Source organism: Crinia signifera, chromosome 3 (genome assembly GCF_055691185.1).
Source record: "Crinia signifera chromosome 3, ASM5569118v1, whole genome shotgun sequence".
NCBI lineage: Eukaryota > Metazoa > Chordata > Amphibia > Anura > Myobatrachidae > Crinia > Crinia signifera.
The window spans coordinates 228,552,980-228,572,458 of NC_139219.1; the positions used below are offsets into that span (position 1 = coordinate 228,552,980).

At 45.7% G+C, this 19,479-nt stretch overlaps 1 protein-coding gene across 2 annotated transcripts in view; it reads left to right on the plus strand.

Moving 5' to 3' along the window:
- Positions 1–10,890: 10,890 nt before the first annotated feature.
- PLAAT1 (phospholipase A and acyltransferase 1) overlaps positions 10,891–19,479 on the plus strand; it is a 32,560-nt gene continuing 23,971 nt past the window's right edge. The window contains exon 1 of one of the 2 annotated variants that reach the window (XM_083177560.1): positions 10,891–11,254. The gene's annotated coding sequence lies outside the window, so the exon portion shown is untranslated. The remainder of the gene's footprint in view (positions 11,255–19,479) is intronic. The other variant, XM_083177559.1, reaches the window with a different exon arrangement.

Here is a 19,479-nt window from a genome sequence, read left to right on the forward strand (position 1 = left end):
GGCCCCTACTCATTTTGTCCCCCGTATTTTGGGAACCAGCCCCGGACCTGGAGTCTGGGGCTGGTTGTTAAAAGTCGGGGAACCCCTATTTGTCGGGTTCCCTGATTTTTAATTAGCGGCCCGGCTCTTTCAGCCTGGTGCTGGTTTCAGCTGTGGGGGACGCCACGCTGATTTTTTTCATTTATTTATTTATTTATTTTTACACTTAAGCCTGCACGGATCTGACTGACGGAGGCTTCTGCCAAATAAAGTGTATTTTCCTGCCGTATATTCGTGGCAATTTTATACTAAATTAGCAGTACGGCTGCTTAGTAAATCAGGAACCACCATTCTTTTGAATGGTGATTCCTGTCGTATTCTATCGATGGTGTAGATATTCGTATTTGTAAATACAAATACGAATGTCCCATCAATATGAATACGAATATTTGTATTTTTGGCATAGTAAATGCCAAAATTACGAATACACCGAAAAAAATCGTATTTTCGTAGGAAAATACAATTTTTTTCTACTAAATCATCTTAGTAAATTTCCCCCTATATCTGTAATAGGTACTTGTTTCCTAGCACGGCCACACCGATTTCCATCGGGGTGGTCCTGTCGGAAAAATCGCGTCGGTCGGGTACACGATGCCCGCGATTGTGGCCGTGATAGGAAGCAAGTACCCTGTAATATGTTTTGAATCATTAGTGAAAGTACCATTAGCTAATTTAAGGGATTGTACCATCATGGGAGGATTGTACCAGCATGGGATTGTACCATCATGGGAGGGCATATGGTAATTTAAAGCAAAATAGAGGGGGAAGTTGGAAAGGTGGGTGGGGAAATGCCATCATTTACTAGATGAAAAGGGGGGGGGCTAAAATTACCAAAACCGTAGTCAGAAATTTTATGGAGTAGATAAGAAGATATAAGAGCGTAGTCTATCCTTGAAAGGGTCGAGTGTGCGGTGGAAAGACAGTTAAAGTCTTTTTCTGTTGGGTGGATGGTTGTCCAAATGTCTGCCATCTGTAACGGAGAAGCAAAGGAGGGGACACCAAGTTTAGGGAGATGTATAGCTCTGTTGGGAGGGTGACAGCGGTCAAGAAATACAGAAGAGATAAAGTTGAAATCACCACATACAATGAGATTTGCATTCGCGTGAGGCAGTAATAGGGTAAGCAGGTTCTTGAAAAAGGATTTTTATAGACTTTTGGGGCATAAATATGGTACAATTTAAAGGGGTGATTGGACAAGTTAACTGTTACACTTACATCTTGACCCTCAGGGTCATTATAAATAGCGGAAGTAGTGAGCTGGAGGGATTTCCTTGCAAGTATAACTACACCTCTGGCCTTCGAGTTGTAAGGGGAGGTGGCTATTACTACCCAGCCAAATAGATTAAGTTTTAGAGTTTCCTTTTGGGTAAGGTGCATTTCCTAGAGGAAAGCTATATCCATCCTCTGTATTTGAAGGTACTGTAGTATCCTTTGCCTTTTGGCAGGGGAGTGAATACCCCTACATTAAGGGAACCGATACGCTATGTTAAGGAGACCACAGTGGGTGATAGAAGAGGTCAGCAAATAGAAACGGACAAATTAGTACTTATCGGCAATTTCTGTATGAACCCAGGAGAAGGAGGGGCGGGAAGAGAGTGGGGAGAGGAAAAAACACCTGTAACACATAGAACATTGAACACCTGTCAATACACATAGAAGTAATAACTTAAGGTAGGTTTAACATTGATAACAGAGACTTCAAGAAAGACAAATGAGTATAAAAACCAATAAGCACAACATACAACTGTGTACCAGCCATGCAATTCTACCTATAGAAAGAGAGGGGGTGGGGGGCCCTGGGAGGGCCCCTTTTTTAGCAATACAATCTTAGCTAGTCAGAGAGACCTTACAATTAAAATGCTTTAACTCAGTGGTTCTCAACCTTGGTCCTCAAGGACCCCCAACTGTGCACGTTTTGCAGGTCACCTGATAGGTGAACAGGTGCACTCATTATTCACTGACACATTTTAAAGATCATAGGTGGAGCTAATTATTTCACCTTTGATTGTGTGTGGAGACCTGGAAACCGTGCACTGTTGGGTGTACTTGAGGACTGAGGTTGAGAACCACTGCTTTAACCAACTATCAGTGAAAGCATCTCTCACAATAATCAAATTAAAGAGTGGTTGGAAAGTATATGGGAAGGTATCTAAATTTACAGCTTGCAGCAGACATTATGGGGGAAATTTACTAAAGGAAATTTGTAAAAAAATAGGTGTATTTGTATCCAGAAATACACTTATTTTTGACATTTACTATACCGAAAATACGGCAATTCGTAGTCGTATTGATGTGTTATCAATACGAATACGAATTGCCGTATTTTCGGGATAGTAAATGTCAAAAATAAGTGTATTTCTGGATACAAATACACCTATTTTTTACGAATCCATTTTGGTAAATTTCCCCCTATATTAGGAAAGGAGTATATCTAAGCACTGACACAGTAAACTAATTACTGTCTAGCTGTAGAGAGGAGACGCGTAATAGTACATATCTTAGAGGGGCCACAATATAAAGCACTCGTCAAAGGATCTGAGCCTCTTCCCTTCCCAAATCACGCAGGAAAGCCTCAGCATCTCGTGTGTCAGAGTAGTCCTGCGAAGTGTCTCCGTTATAAATGCACAGCCTAGCAGGGTAGATCAAAGCAAATTTCTTTTTTGATTGGACCAGCTTAGTGCATATCGGCAAAAAAGGCTTTTCTGGTCCTTGTGAGCTCTACTGAAAAGTCTTGGAGTAGTAACAACTTAGTATTTTTCCACATAATGGGGCGAATCTTCCTGGAGGCTGTCCAGATGGCCAGTTTGTGCAAGTAGTATACAAAATTTACTTTGAATTTAGGTGCTTCCCTAATGGGCACTATGAGAAAAAGATAACTGTAAAATACTCTCCTTTCTAGGTGTTTCAATGATTGATCCTCCGTCTCTACGTTCCGCTTCCTTCCACTATTTCACTCGAAACCCGTCCAAGAATATATGGGTGAGAGAAAAAAGGGGCAAATGTGTAGAATTGTTTTCACCAGTCCAGATACATCTTATCTCTGTATCAACAATGGCGTACCAAGACTCACTATTTAGATCAATCACACAAGAATATCAAGGTTTCTTTGAAAAGATGGGGTTGCATACCCGTACTCATGGTGGGTTAGGCGATTTCACACTCGTAGCGGTTTCTTTAAATTTTATTTTAATTCCATAAAAAACTTGTGCATACAAATAATTTTTTATAAAACAATAAAAGCTGCTATGTGCCCAGAGTGGGGGTAGTGATGACTTGGAGTCAACACTTCTGTTGTAAGGTCCGGATCTCCAACAGATGTGGACAACCTTGTCTCCACTTACCTTCTTCTCAATGGGTCCAATGGCAGAAAAACACTAGTCCAGAGTCAACATGTTTCGAGATCCTCTCTCTTCCTCAGGGCTGAGAGCCATGTAGGAGGGTACAGGGTGTCATACACAGGATTAGGGGTTACAATGTCACATGTACGCACGTAGGTAGGGGGTTTATAGTGTATCATATATGGGGATACAGAGTATCATACAGAGATAGGGGGTTCAGGGTTTCATACACAGGAGTAGGTTGTTACACTGTCACACATATGCAATATAGGTAGGGGGTGTATAGTGTATCATATATGGGGGTACAGAGGGATAGAGGGGTTCAGGGTGTCATACACATATGAGTAGAGGCAGTGGTCGAAGTGGAAATTTTAAAGTGGGGGTATGGAAAAGTGAAGGTTGTTGTACACTCCAGAAAAGGAACGTGGCCACGTAAAATGGGACATGACCACTTAAAAGGGGTCGTGGTCACTTAAAATGGGGCGTGTCCTTGAGTGTAGTGTGCAACGCCATATACCTCTTATACACATTATTCAACACAACAGTAGACCCCCTTATACTTGTCCCTTAAACATTACTCGACACAAAATGGAATTAGCCAAAAATCACATTATACCACCCAGATAAGGCAAAAATTCACGTCATGCCACCCAGACTGAGCCAAAATTCACGGTATGCCAACCGGACTAAGCCAAAATTCACGTCATGCCACCCAGACTGAGGCAAAATTCACGTCATGCCACCCAGACTGAGCCAAAATTCACGTCATGCCACCTGGACTGAGCCAAAATTCACGTCATGCCAATCGGACTGAGACAAAATTGACATTTTGCCACACGGATTGAGCCAAACTTTACATATAATTTGGGGACGCAGGGGCTGCGGGAAGGCAGGGACCACGGCAGGGGTGACGCAGGGCCAGGGCGGATGCAAGGACTGGGAGGGCACAGGAACAGGGTCGGGAGGATGCCTGGACATAGGGGACATGGCGCAGGGGTCAGGGGGACACAAGGACAGGGGCCAGGGGGGTCACAGGGACAGGGGCGGATGCAGGGATATGGACCGGGGAGGGACACAGGGAAAGGGGAGGCACAGGGATCGGGAGGGATACAGGTACCAGGAGGGGGAACACAGGGGCAGGGACCGAGGGGGAGGCAGGGATATCGACTGAGGGGATGCAGGGACAGGAACGGGGGGGATGCAGGGACATGGGATGGGGGATGCCGGGACAGGGGCTGTGGGGGGATGCAGGGACAGGGGCTGGGGGGATGCAGGGACAGGGGCCAGAGGGATGCAGGGACAGAGACCTACCAGGGGACCAGCAGTGATGCCCGGCAGACCTCTTGCGGCGGGGAGGATGAGAGCCAGGTGCACAGGGCTCCAGCGGCGGCATTACTGGGAGCCGGACTCTCTCCATGTTTGCGCCTGGCGGAGGGGTGGGGGAGCTCCAGTGGCGGCTGTAGCAGTAGTACTGTGAGCGGGGTGCTTCCATGTGTGCGCCCGTTGGGGGGAGCTCCAGCAGCGACAGTAGTACTGTGAGCCGGGCGCACCTCATTGTGCCGCCCGACGGACTTCAGCGGCACCCCAGAGCAAAGCATCATCAAGCAGGCTGGCCATTCTCCCTGCCTGCTGCTGCTGCACAGCGCTGCCTCTGCCACAATAGCGCTGGCTCTGCCACAATACTTGGGGGAAAAAAGCACTTCCGGGTTCCTAAAAAAAAAGTTCCGGTATGCCATGCCGCTGCATGTCGGCCCACTTCAACCACTGAGTAGAGGGTACAGGGTGTCACACACACACATGGGTAGTGGGTATCCACTGTCATTTATGGAGGGGGTCACAAAAACTGCTCTCAAAACCTTGTGTGTTGGAGGCTGGTTTCCGGGGTGCACTGCACATTACTAGCGGTGGCTAGTAGGGGTGCATACTACAGGGGAAACTGGAGGCTGGCTAAAGTGAAGCAATATGTAAATAGTGTAGCAGATTCTGTTGCCCTGGTGGACAGTAAAACACAATAAAAAAAAGTAAGTGTTAAGAATAAAAGCGAAAGCTGCAAGGCATACTTGCCTACTTTTGAAAACTACTTTCAGGGAGATTTTAGACTAGGCTAGTAGAATGCGCCAAGCCACTGATAGGGCGTCTAACTCCACCTCTGGGCGTACCAATCGCCAAAAAGGTTGTCCTGCAGTAGCAGAAGCAAATTTTGGAACACCACGGGCCTGATTCAACATAATATTACTAGAGAGATCTCCAGGATTCGACAGATCCGAACATCGCGATCCGAGTTAGGATCTGAGCCGGCTCGGGAGTTCCCGCCTCAATTCCGGACCGAAAACGAGGCAAAACGCCATCCTCGCGCTGTCGAGATGTTATAGAAGACACACGCGCGCCCCGCTATCTTCACTCCATTATAGGTGAGGGAAGAGGGTGGGGTGGGAGATCTGTGCTCCGTCCTCTCTGCTCTTTGCTCTGTGCCCTGTGCTGTGGATTTATTTTGTGTGATTTTTATTTTGTTGTAAACTAGGTGCTGCAGTGCTCACACGCAGGGGCTGCAGTGCTCATAATACAAGGGCTGTGTCCAGTGTACAGGGGCTGTGTCCAGTGTGCAGGGGCTGTGTCCAGTGCACAGGGGCTGTGTCCAGTGTCCAGGGCTGTGTCCATGGTGATGGGCTGTATCCTGTGTCCAGTGTAACAGGCTGTGTCCAGTGTGACGGCATATATCTAGTGTCCAGTGTGATGGACTATATCCAGTGTCCAGTGTGACGGACTACGGTATATCCAGTGTCCAGTGTGACGGGCTGTGTCCAGTGTCCAGTGTGACGGACTGTGTCCAGTGTGACGGGCTGTGTCCAGTGTCCAGTGTGACGGCATATATCCAGTGTCCAGTGTGACGGACTATATCCAGTGCCCAGTGTGACGGCCTATATACAGTGTCCAGTGTGACGGCATATATCCATTGTCCAGTGTGACGGGCATATATCCATTGTCCAGTGTGACGGCATATATCTAGTGTCCAGTGTGACGGCCTATATCCAGTGTCCAGTGTGACGGCCTATATCCAGTGTCCAGTGTGACGGCTGTGTCCAGTGCACAGGAGCTGTGTCCAGGGGCGGTGTCCAGAGGCGGTGTCCATTGTCCAGGGGCTGTGTCCAGGGTGACGAGCTGTGTCCAGGGGCAGTGTCTATTGTCCAGGCGCTGTGTCCAGGGGAAGTGTCCATTGTCCAGGGGCTGTGTCCAGTGTGAACGGCTGTGTCCAGTGTACAGGAGCTGTGTCCAGGGGCGGTGTCCATTGTCCAGGGGCTGTGTCCAGGCTGACGGCTGTGTCCAGGGGCAGTGTCCAGTGTGACAGGCTGTGTCCAGTGAAAAGTAAGAAAAAATAAATAAAAGTAATAAATAAAATAAAAAAACACATTTTTGGAGGATGATGGAGGAGGAAATAGTGGGAGATCAGCAACCTGATAGAAGTGCTGAAGCTGCTACCACCAGTCATGACAAGGCCGATACCTCTTTGTATTTTTTGCTCTTTGGAGCATTTCTCTTTTTTGGGGGTAATTTATTAAACTGCCACCCTGTCTGCCCCTGCAGTGCTGCTCTGCTTCCAAGATGTGCCAGGTTGGAAGTGTAAGGTCCCCATGTATGTGATGCCCACTGCTGTCGCTTAGCTTAGTCATCCAGCTACCTCGGTATACCCTTTTGGCCCAACTACAGTAATTGAAACAATTTTGTGAGCTGTGAAGTTATCAAAACTGACTAGAAATGAGTGAAAACTATTGTTATTGAGGTTAATAATACTTTAGGGGCAAAAACAGGCCCAAGTTATTTTAGCCATTTTTAGCATTTTTCATAAAAATCCAGATCCAAAACCAAAACCCGCAAGGGTGGTTTTTGCCAAAACCAATCCAGATCCAAAACATGAAGGAGGATCCAGATCTAAAACCAAAATCCGAAAAAGTGGCCGCCGCACATCTCTAAATATAACATTATGCACACCATTATATTATATTATGCACATCCCCCATATTACAGCCTATACACACACACACACACACACACACACCATTATATTATATTATGCACCCCCCCCCCATATTACAGCCTATATTTACACATACCATTATATTATATTATGCACATCCCCCATATTACAGCCAATACACACACCATTATATTATATTATGCACCCCCCCATATTACAGCCAATACACACACCATTATATTATATTATGCCCCCCCCCCATATTACAGCCTATACACACACCATTATATTATATTATGCCCCCCCATATTACAGCCAATACACACACCATTATATTATATTATGCCCCCCCCATATTACAGCCTATACACACACACCATTATATTATATTATGCCCCCCCCATATTACAGCCAATACACGCACCATTATATTATATTATGCACATCCCCCTTATTACAGCCAATACACACACCATTATATTATATTACGCCCCCCCCCCCCATATTACAGCCAATACACGCACCATTATATTATATTATGCACATCCCCCTTATTACAGCCAATACACACACCATTATATTATATTATGCCCCCCCCCATATTACAGCCAATACACACACCATTATATTATATTATGCACATCCCCCATATTACAGCCAATACACACACCATTATATTATATTATGCCCCCCCCATATTACAGCCTATACACACACCATTATATTATATTATGCACATCCCCCTTATTACAGCCAATACACACACCATTATATTATATTATGCCCCCCCCCCCCATATTACAGCCTATACACACACCATTATATTATATTATGCACATCCCCCTTATTACAGCCAATACACACACCATTATATTATATTATGCACATCCCCCTTATTACAGCCAATACACACACCATTATATTATATTATGCCCCCCCCCCCCCATATTACAGCCTATACACACACCATTATATTATATTATGCACATCCCCCTTATTACAGCCTATACACACACCATTACATTATATTATGCACATCCCCCTTTTTACAGCCAATACACACACCATTATATTATATTATGCCCCCCCCCCCCATATTACAGCCATTACACACACCATTATATTATATTATGCACATCCCCCATATTACAGCCAATACACACACCATTATATTATATTATGCACATCCCCCTTATTACAGCCTATACACACACCATTATATTATATTATGCACATCCCCCTTTTTACAGCCAATACACACACCATTATATTATGCACATCCCCCATATTACAGCCAATACACACACCATTATATTATATTATGCACATCCCCCATATTACAGCCAATACACACACCATTATATTATATTATGCCCCCCCCCCTATTACAGCCAATACACACAGCATTATATTATATTATGCACATCCCCCATATTACAGCCAATACACACAGCATTATATTATATTATGCCCCCCCCCATATTACAGCCAATACACACACCATTATATTATATTATGCACATCCCCCATATTACAGCCAATACACACACCATTATATTATATTATGCCCCCCCCCCATATTACAGCCTATACACACACCATTATATTATATTATGCACATCCCCCTTATTACAGCCAATACACACACCATTATATTATATTATGCCCCCCCCCATATTACAGCCTATACACACACCATTATATTATATTATGCACATCCCCCTTATTACAGCCAATACACACACCATTATATTATATTATGCACATCCCCCTTATTACAGCCAATACACACACCATTATATTATATTATGCACATCCCCCTTTTTACAGCCAATACACACACCATTATATTATATTATGCACCCCCCATATTACAGCCATTACACACACCATTATATTATATTATGCACATCCCCCATATTACAGCCAATACACACACCATTATATTATATTATGCACATCCCCCTTATTACAGCCTATACACACACCATTATATTATATTATGCATATCCCCCTTTTTACAGCCAATACACACACCATTATATTATATTATGCCCCCCCCCCCATATTACAGCCATTACACACACCATTATATTATATTATGCACATCCCCCATATTACAGCCAATACACACACCATTATATTATATTATGCACATCCCCCTTATTACAGCCTATACACACACCATTATATTATATTATGCACATCCCCCATATTACAGCCAATACACACACCATTATATTATATTATGCCCCCCCCCCCCATATTACAGCCATTACACACACCATTATATTATATTATGCACATCCCCCATATTACAGCCAATACACACAGCATTATATTATATTATGCCCCCCCCCCATATTACAGCCAATACACACACCATTATATTATATTATGCACATCCCCTATATTACAGCCAATACACACACCATTATATTATATTATGCCCCCCCCCCATATTACAGCCAATACACACACCATTATATTATGCACATCCCCCCATATTACAGCCTATACACACACCATTATATTACTCACATACCCCCCATATTACAGCCAATACACACACCATTATATTATATTATGCCCCCTTCCCCCCATATTACAGCCAATACACACACCATTATATTATATTATGCCCCCCCCCCCCCATATTACAGCCAATACACACACCATTATATTATAATATATGTTTTTTTGCCCCGAATGTCGACATAGACACGGTCTAAGTGTACCACTTCCCCTCACATGGCTCACTCTCTGGGCACTATTTTATTCTCTCACCATGCCGTAGTGGATGGTAGGGCATGAAGTAATGCCTGTCGGCACATGTCAGCTAAGATAAACGTGAAAAACTCATGTAGACCTTTTGACTGTTGATCTTCCCATTGTCGACTTAATGCTTATGTTAACCTTCCGACACGGATGACCCTCTTTCGGTCTTTGTACATGTGCTAGTAACACTGGAAATTGTAATACATTATTATAAGCTTAAAAGGGGAGGGAGCCGGATGACGCTGAGGGGATCCCGACAGTCAGTATCCGGACTGCCGGTGCTCCGACAGGGGGGATTCCGACTCACAGGGGCTATTCTCCCTTGTGGCGTAGTAAGCCCCCGAGCCCACAGCGTGGCAAGTAAAGAGAGCCCGCCAGGTGCTTCTTTGCGCTCATCCCTCTGTTGGAGCACTGGCAGTCGGGATTCCGCCGTCGGGATACTGACCGTCAGGATCCCCCTGTCGGAGCGCCATACCACACCCCAAAAAGGATACGGTCACTAGGGCTACATTACAAGCATTAGATAGAGCATTAGGTTGACACCTTCCTGCATGTCGACCTAGTGGTGTCGACCTAATGCTTGTCGACCTAGTTGCTGTCTATCCAATGATCCATACCCCAAAAAGTACAACAAACATTATAATCTGTGTCATCGCTGTACATTATCAGCATGAGCCTGGTAGCAACACCGCCTATAGCAGAGTGGCTCTGCTGATACCTGGCGTACATACTGAGAAGCATTTTAAACTTTAGTGAAAGGCTGCTACGGTAGATACCTATTACTGGTGCTAATTGTGGCTGGGCCGGTAATAAGCATCCTGCCTGCGAGGCAGCGGGGAAACGCTGCACCCCCACAGCCGGGGAGCTGGGTACCGCTCGCTCTCACATGACCGGGGAGCAGGCAGCAGCGCGCCGTATCCAGAAGCAGCTACAGTCAGAGCAGCCGGCGTGTGGAAGCAGCTGCGGCCTGTGACTGGCTGCCGGGTGCTGCTGCATTTGCATAACAATCCAGCAGCGGCGCATGACGGAGCCGAGCAGCAGCCACAAGGTGTCAGAGCCACCTGTCTCCCCGGGAAGCGCAGCTCCTGTCCATGGACCACGGAGATGAGATGCTGGCCTCAGACCGGTAGGTAGTGGCTTCTATGCCGGGCCTGTTTCTTACACATATGAGATCATATATGCTGGTACTGGAGGCTGGAGCTCAAACCAGTGGCTGCTGAACTACACGTCCCAGCCTGACATGTCATAGTGCCTTAGTCTGCTCTGCCTAGTAAATAGAAAATAATACCAATTGTCTTCATACATAAAATTTTAGTTTAATCAGTGCTCTATTACCATATACTGTAATGTATATTATATATGATGACTAAGTTACAATATTTGAGCGCAATCCAGTTAACTTACCCCTGCACAGTGCACAGGAAGGCTAAGGCTTGTGAATGCCAGCAACAGCAGCGGATCTCACAGCCCTGGTTCTCCGCAGATTTGTAGATGTTTTGTAGGCAACCCTATGGCTGCGTACCAAAAAAATCAGGCTGTATTCCAAATCCATCAGACAATGGTACCATGAATCAAGGTCCATACTGGACGATTTTGCCCAGCATGTATGGACAGCGATGATCATTTCATCACTGGGGGGGCGTCGGTGCATACAGACGGAGCGGCTTTCCCCCTGCCCAGCGCTGACCGCGGGGGGAGCACGGCTTTGCATAGCGGGGGGAGGACGGCTTTCCCGGTCATGATGCGGGAGCGCGCAGCAGCGCTCACCGCTCATCACCGGGGCATACACACTGAGCGTCTTTCAGCGGAAAGCAACTCAAACATGCTGTTTTGAGCGACTTTCAGCTCAAAGTCACCCAGTGTGTATGGGCTTTTACAGTAAGTTTGACATATACTCTTATTCGCACTGGTGAGTAAATCAGGGATAATTGTATAGGATCTTTTAGTTTTGCTTTCTCATATAGTTATTATTATAGCGCACACATGTTCCGCAGTGCTTTACAGAGAATATTTGAACATTCACATCAGTCCCTGCCTCAGCAGTCCCTGTACGGGGATTATATACAGTTATGGGGGCAGTAATGCTAACCATTACACCATCCGTGCTGCCCAAATACACAAATGCTTATGGTAGTACATCACAAAGACTATCTTGCTATAGGTTAAAAATTCTTATGTATTATAATCTTAATCTAATTTTAAAACACAAAGGAATATGCTGGAACTATATAGGTAAAAATGAAAAACTATGATAAATGATCCAAGTAACAATTCTGTATTCAGTACACACTTGCGGGAAAGTTAAAAAAAAAAGTCTAATTGGTGTCCGCTATAACTGGAACTTGCATCATCTGATGTAAGCTGTTACATCGATCACTGAGAAGGTTCTTCAGGATCTGTCATTTGTTTTTGAAGTGCTAAAGTACACATCCCAGCATGCCCTGCTACAGTTTTGGCCGTTCTAAAACTGTTGCAGGGCATGCTGGGATGTGTAGTTCAACAACAGCTGGAGGGCCAAAGGTTCCCCATCCCTGCCCTAGAAGCTCCCCATGCGATAAATCTCAAGGTTGTTTTTAGGCATTAGCTGGGCATACAATCATGTGATAAATTACTGCGGTTGATGGAACGAGGGCTGGGCTAAATAAACTGGCAGATCGCATATTGCATTGCGATAAATCGCATGTGTTTAAAAACCACACGTGTTCGCACAAGCGATGCGATAGATATTATGTGCAGCACATAATGTCTTGAGATGTGATATTCGACCAACGTGCCCGTACATCGCGTCGGGTGACACATGCCATTGGCATGCGATCCGTGCAATTTGTCAGTGCAGTTAATCAAAATCACTCAATTGTACCCAAGATCTCACAAGTGCATGGGCATCATTACGTTATAGTTATGTATTTAAATGATTGTACATTGCCTATGTTTGGTGATAACGCAGATCATTTTGAATATAGAATTTTAGCAAATTCAGGTTCCCAGATAAGAAATGTGTGTTTAAGGCAATATAAGGACTATCATCTAGCCTAGCTGAATTAGCAAAGACTATGAAGCACCAAGATGGTAGTGAATAAATATAATATAACTAACCAGTGAACAAGGAATTTGCATAGAAAAAATGTAGTTGTTATAGCAACAGGTGATTCCCAAATGTAAATATGTGTTTTGCTTAGTTGTGGAATTATCTTGTAAGGAAATATGTGAATGGAATATATATGACTATCTGTTTTATAATATCTCATGCATTTTGCAGAATTCCTGCTGTGTCGCTTTTTTCTATATTAACATTTCATACTCTAACACTGTTTCCATGGAAATGTTCTGCTTCGATTGTTTAGGCCTGGGTTAATGCATAGACAATGTACAAGTTGACAGGTATACAAATCTATTATTCTTTGTATTTACGTTGTAAAAAGCCAAAATTGAATTTTAAGATTCCAGAACCTCCTGTACTGTGTTCTTGTTTTTCTCTTTTTTTCCCCCTGTGTGTGTTCTCTAGCAATTTCTATATACATTGAAAGGAAATGGCAGTACATAGCTAATAAGGTTTTGCAGAGATGGCTGGAATTGGCCATGCATAAGCTCTACTATTGTAATAAAATTCACTTCATTTGAAATAAATATAAAATAATATAATTTTGTGATTTTTTTTTTTAAATATTGTAAATATTGACAGCATCATTTTAACAAGTAGTAGTGCAAGTATTATAGTGATAATGAAATGTATTGTATATTTATTTAAGCCGGGTACACACCAGACGACATTTTAAGCACTTTGTCCACTAACAATGTTAGGATAAATTTCCATGGCGTCCTGCTATGGTAAGCTGTCCACCCCTGTGAAAATCATTTGCACAGGTGAAAATTGCTCAATGTTAATGCACTGAGCGAATTTCAGCAGCATCGCTGTCCATATACGCTGGGTAAAAACGCAGAGTGTGTATGCACCTTTAGTTCTTCAGCCTCCTTGTTCCTGAAATCCTGGCTATTTCCTATAGGCACTACCTCTTCTACTGACCTCTCCTATGGGGACCTCTCCTCCAACTGCCCAGACCCCAAAGTTATCATGGTGTGGGAATCACTGCCCTTCTATCTCCCAATTGCACCTTCCATATTGTTTCCTTGAAGCACTGTTCACTCTTTCACTGTCCTCCTTTTGGCTCTGCTTGCCCACCTCTATCCTATTCACCTTCACATTGCCACCATTTATCATCCAGTCTGATCTCACAATTTCTTGGGAACTTCTCTTACTGGCTCCCCCACCCAGTCTCCTTTATCATTACTTTGCTATCCACTACCCCCCCTCCTTTCTCTTACTAGGCAGACTCTTGATACTCTTGATTCCACTAGTTACTCCCCTTCTCTATACCCTTTCTTTCCCCCATTATTGCCCTCAGTTTGCCCTGACTAAGCTGTCTCTTTCTATGACCGGGACCTCACTTCTGCCCTTGACTCTGCTGGCTCGGCTGTTACCATGAACCTTTTGAAGGTTCCCCTTCCCAACCTTAGCACTCTTCTTCGACCTGCTTTTTCCAATTAGGCTCTCAATCTGCGGAGCATCATTGACGTAAATAATGCTCTCTTGCCGACTTCCCCCATTTCAGGTACATTTTCTCATCCTTTATCACCGCTCATTTTCTTGCAAAGTAGTCCTACTTCTTAGCGGGGCCCTCAGGCCTCCAACCTTAATCGCCTCTTTGATACTCGCAAACCCCCACCCCTTTGGTCATCCATCAGTGTGCTTGATTCTGTCACCCACTTCACCACTAATCTGGACCATCTATCCACGTCCTAATGTATCACTTCTTAACCTCAGGAATGCCCTCCCTTGCCCAATTAGATCTGCTTGGCAATGCAGCGCTTATGTTGGAACTTCTATGGTAGGGCATGAAATACCGCCTGTCGGCACATTTTGGCTCAAAAAATATTAAAAACCCCATGTCAACCTAATGATCCTGCCGACCTTACCCACTTTGACCTAAAGTCATGTGGACCTTCCTGCATGTCGAACTTAAGTCTTGTTGACCTAATGGTGTTGACCTTATGCTTGTCGACCATCATGCTGGTGACCCAATGACCGTATCCCATGCTGAGATGAAAAGCACATACTGTATAGATTGGAGTACGTGTAAATTCAAAATTGAAATACTTTTTATGTTACAGCAGATGGAGCCGCTATCAGTCATCCCGCCAGCGCGCCATTTCTATATACATAGCGAGGGCTGGCGGATGGACCAGGGCAGGCGACAGGGGGGGTCAAGGGGGACAAGTGTGACGGGCCCCAGAGATCTGAAGGGCCCCAGAGTTTCCATACCCCGGCACGGCCACTGCCTGTACTAGCTGGCCTTAAGTGACCCTTGCGGCTCTGCCATCTACTGTGCACCATCTGTTGTTGGCTGAGTCTGACTGACTCACTGTGTGCCACTGCCGTCTACTGTGTGTGAGCCCTGCCACTTGGAGCGCAGAGCCATCTACTCTGTGTGTGCGCACGTCCTGAGGCAGCAAGCGCACAGCCGTACCCGCCACTGGTGCTGTGGCCTACTTTTACTGCGCATGCGCTGGTCGTCTGTTCTTCACTCTGTGAAAGACCTGCCCTGCCTGCTCGTAGTACTCAGCATTCTTTTGTGAAAGTGACAGGCCACTAGCAGCCAGAAGCCAGCAGGAAGCAGCAGCCAGAAGCCAGGCCAGCAGGACTGAGAACGAGAGAAGACCGCACCTGAAAGCAGGATCTGGAGCAGCAAAAGGTTAAATGAGGCTCATGCAGAAGAGTTGTGTGGATTTGGGATTAGGTGGGGGGGCCCAGAAATATCATTGTACAGGGCCCCGAGATTTATGTTGCCGGCCCTGGGATGGACGGGGATCGGCGGGGAAGCTCGTGTATTCCATTGCCTCCCACTCTGGCAGACGGTTGGAGATGGCGCATGGCGTTCCGTGATTGCTCTATGAGAGCGGCTCCGTCTGAAGATTAAGGGCGGGATGTATTAAAATACATCGCCGCCCTTCGCAAAGTCCCCCCCCCCCCCCGCCGCGATGCCGCCGCATATATACTAACATATGCGGCTGGCATCGCGGTGCGGTGACGGAGGCCCCCCGCAATACCTGGAATGTGGTGTGCGGGGGGTCTCCGTCACCTCCCAGCCGGCTCCTGTATTCCTCACGCGGCGTCACGCCGGGGACAGCTAAGCAAGCTGTCCCCGGCGCCTCCTCCTCCCCCCTGGAAGGACGTCCAGCTGCGTCACTAGGGGGAGGAGAGGTTTACCTTCCAGGGTCCAGAAGGACCCTTCAGGAAGGTAAGCCAGAGGGGGGGTCGGCGAGGCGGCGGGTTTGCGTCGGCGGCGGCGAAAAGAAGCCCATAGGCTTCTATAGGGTATCGCCACCCAAAGGTGGCGATACCCTACCCTGCGGTATCATTTTTGATACATAGGAAAATGCAGTAAAACCGGGGTTTTACCGCATTTTCCATTTGATACATCTCGCCCTAAATGCAGGGTAGAAGACTAAATGTGTAATTCATGTCTTTTCAACACAGCTAGAAAAAAAGTGTCACGACTAAAGCAACAGAAACAAAGGTTTATACATGTGCCATATTTTGTCTTCTAGACAAACAATATTGGGAACTGTCCGCCAGAAATAACACAATGTTAGAAGAGATAAACAAAGTAGTTGCGCCACAGTATTTCCATTTAAGCCAAACACAGCATTTAGGGACAGTGACCCGTTAAAGATGAAAAGACGCTCTAGTACATTGTGAACTTGTAAAATAAATGAAATGTCAAATTATTATTCTTGGCTCTAATGACAAATTGTTATCAAAGAGTCATATACCTGATTACCCAACTAAACACATTCACTTGCAGTGCAAATTCTTTTTAAGCACAGAATTGCAAAATTGCATATAATCAACTGTTAGTGATCTCCAACAACAGTGGTTCCCAAACTGTGTGCTGAGGCACCCTGGGGTGCCACGAAACACTTGCAGCGGTTCCCTGGGTTGGTGGTTCAGGACCAATTTTAAATGATTTATGGTCAATTAAATAGGCAAAACCAGTGCTTGTGGCTTCCACAAAGGCATAACTAGCAAGTTATGGGTCCAGGTGCAAAGATATGCTTTTGGGACCCCCACACACACTCAAAATGGGTACAGTTTGCGCCAAAGATGGTCTGCAGTGTGTGTGGTTAGGGTTATAGGATGCCGGGGGGGGGGGGGGGTGTGGTTAGGGTTATAGGCTGCGGGGTGTGTGTGGTTAGTGTTATAGGCTGCGAGGTGGGGGGTTGGTTAGGGCTGTGCAGTGTGAAAGGTTAGGGTTATAGGTTATACAGTGTGTGTGTGTGGTTAGGGTTATAGGCTGCGGGGTGTGTGTGCATGGTTAGGGTTATAGGCTGCAGGGTGTGTGTGTGTGTGTATGGTTAGGGTTATATGCTGCAGGTGTGGGTGTATGGTTAGGGTTATAGGCTGCGAGGTGTGGGTGTGTGGTTAGGGTTATAGGCTGTGGGGTGTGTGTGTGTGGTTAGGGTTATATGCTGCGGGTTGTGTGTGTATGTGTGTGTATATGGTTAGGGTTATAGGCTGCGGGTGTGTGTGTAGTTAGGGTTATAGGCTGCGGGTGTGTGTGGTTAGGGATATAAGCTGCGCGGTATGTATGGTTAGGGTTATAGGCTACAGGATGTGTGTGATTAGGGTTATAGGCTGCAGGGTGTGTGTGTGCGTATGTTAAGGGTTATAGGTTGCGGGGTGTGTGTGTGTATGGTTAGGGTTATAGGCGCGGGGTGTGTGGTTAGGGTTATAGAATGTGAGGTGTGTGCCTGTGTGGTTCATGTTATAGGCTGCAGGGGGGGTGTATAGTTAGGCTGCAGAGGGGAGTGTATGGTTAGGTTGGGCTGGTGGGGGGGGGGGGGTGTATACAGGGCCGGATTATAATGGGGGCACAAGGGGTCAGTGCCCCTGGGCCCCCCTCTAGCTAGGGGCCCCCTGTGGTTGGCATGTATTTTTCAAAAAAATATATTCTTTTTTTTTTTAGCTACAGGTTTTTTCTGCATGGGAGTGGGAGTGCTTCACCTATCTGCAAATGTGACAATGATTAATGGTGCTGAGCAATCGGAACCAAGCGTGCAGTGCATTAATGGGAGTTGACTAAGTCCCATGACACTTTGCACCAGAGGGCAGAGGCGGAGACGTTTGTGCTGAGCTCTGATTGGTGAAGCTCATTACATGCTTCTCAGGCCCATGGATAACAGCAGCAGCCTAGTCATGGGATGGTTTTTAATCAGAGGCAGCACTGGGTCTGTGAGGTCTCCTACAGAGTAAGGTGCAGAGGGACAAACACTGGCTTTTCATGTGGTATGTATGTGTGTGTGTGTGTGTGTGTGTGTGTGTGTGTGTATGTGTATGTGTGTGTGTGTGTATGTATGTGTGTGTTTATGTATATATATATATATATATATATATATATATATCCCCTAAAGTTACCCATTGACAAAGTTTATACTGCCTTTACTCTGTGTTTTGACAGTGTAATATTCCCCCATGCAGTGTGCGGCCAGTAATGACAAGTGCAAGGGGGCCCCCCTGTCTAAAGTGCCCCGGGCCCCCCGAAGGGTGTATAGATAGGGTTAGGCTACTGGAGAGTGTATAATTAATGTTAGGCTACAGGGGAGGGGGGTGTATGGTTATAGTTAGGCTGGGATGGTTAGGGTTTGTGTCCCCCTGTTATATTTTTTGTGACCCCCCCCCTTATATTTTAAAATGCCTCCAGCCCCTGTTATATTTTGTTAATTTATTTTAAGAAGTTTTATTTATTTCAGATGTTTCCACCACAGCCCACCGTCCCCTTAATGTAACTTACCTCTCGAGCCATTGTTGCTTTCCCTGTTGCTCCTCCTCTAGTCTTCCGTGGTCAGCCTCAGAACAGAGTGATAAACAGCCAGCCAATCAACTCCTACCTGTGATCTCACAGGCTGTGTTTGAAAAATGTCAGGTAGTAGCTGATTGGCTGGTTGTTTATCACTCTCCATTTTATAACTTTTTAAGGTTAGTACAATTTGCCCTAAGTGAGAGCAGCAACAGGCAGCCTTACAATTGGCTGCCTGTTGCTATAGCTACTGACGGAGACCAGTCCAGCATTCACTCACCGGATGGAATAGATGCAGAGGTGCAGGACACTGCTGTCTTTGCCTCTGCATCCATGGGTGTCCCACATGCTCCTGCTGCCCTACCAGCCCGGCTGTGTACCCCCCGACGCCCGCGGACACATGCGGCAGTGCCCCACATATAAAATGAAAGAAAGTTACTTCATCATGCTGGGTAGACAGCGGCACAGGGCCCCTTTAACCCCTTGGGCCACGATG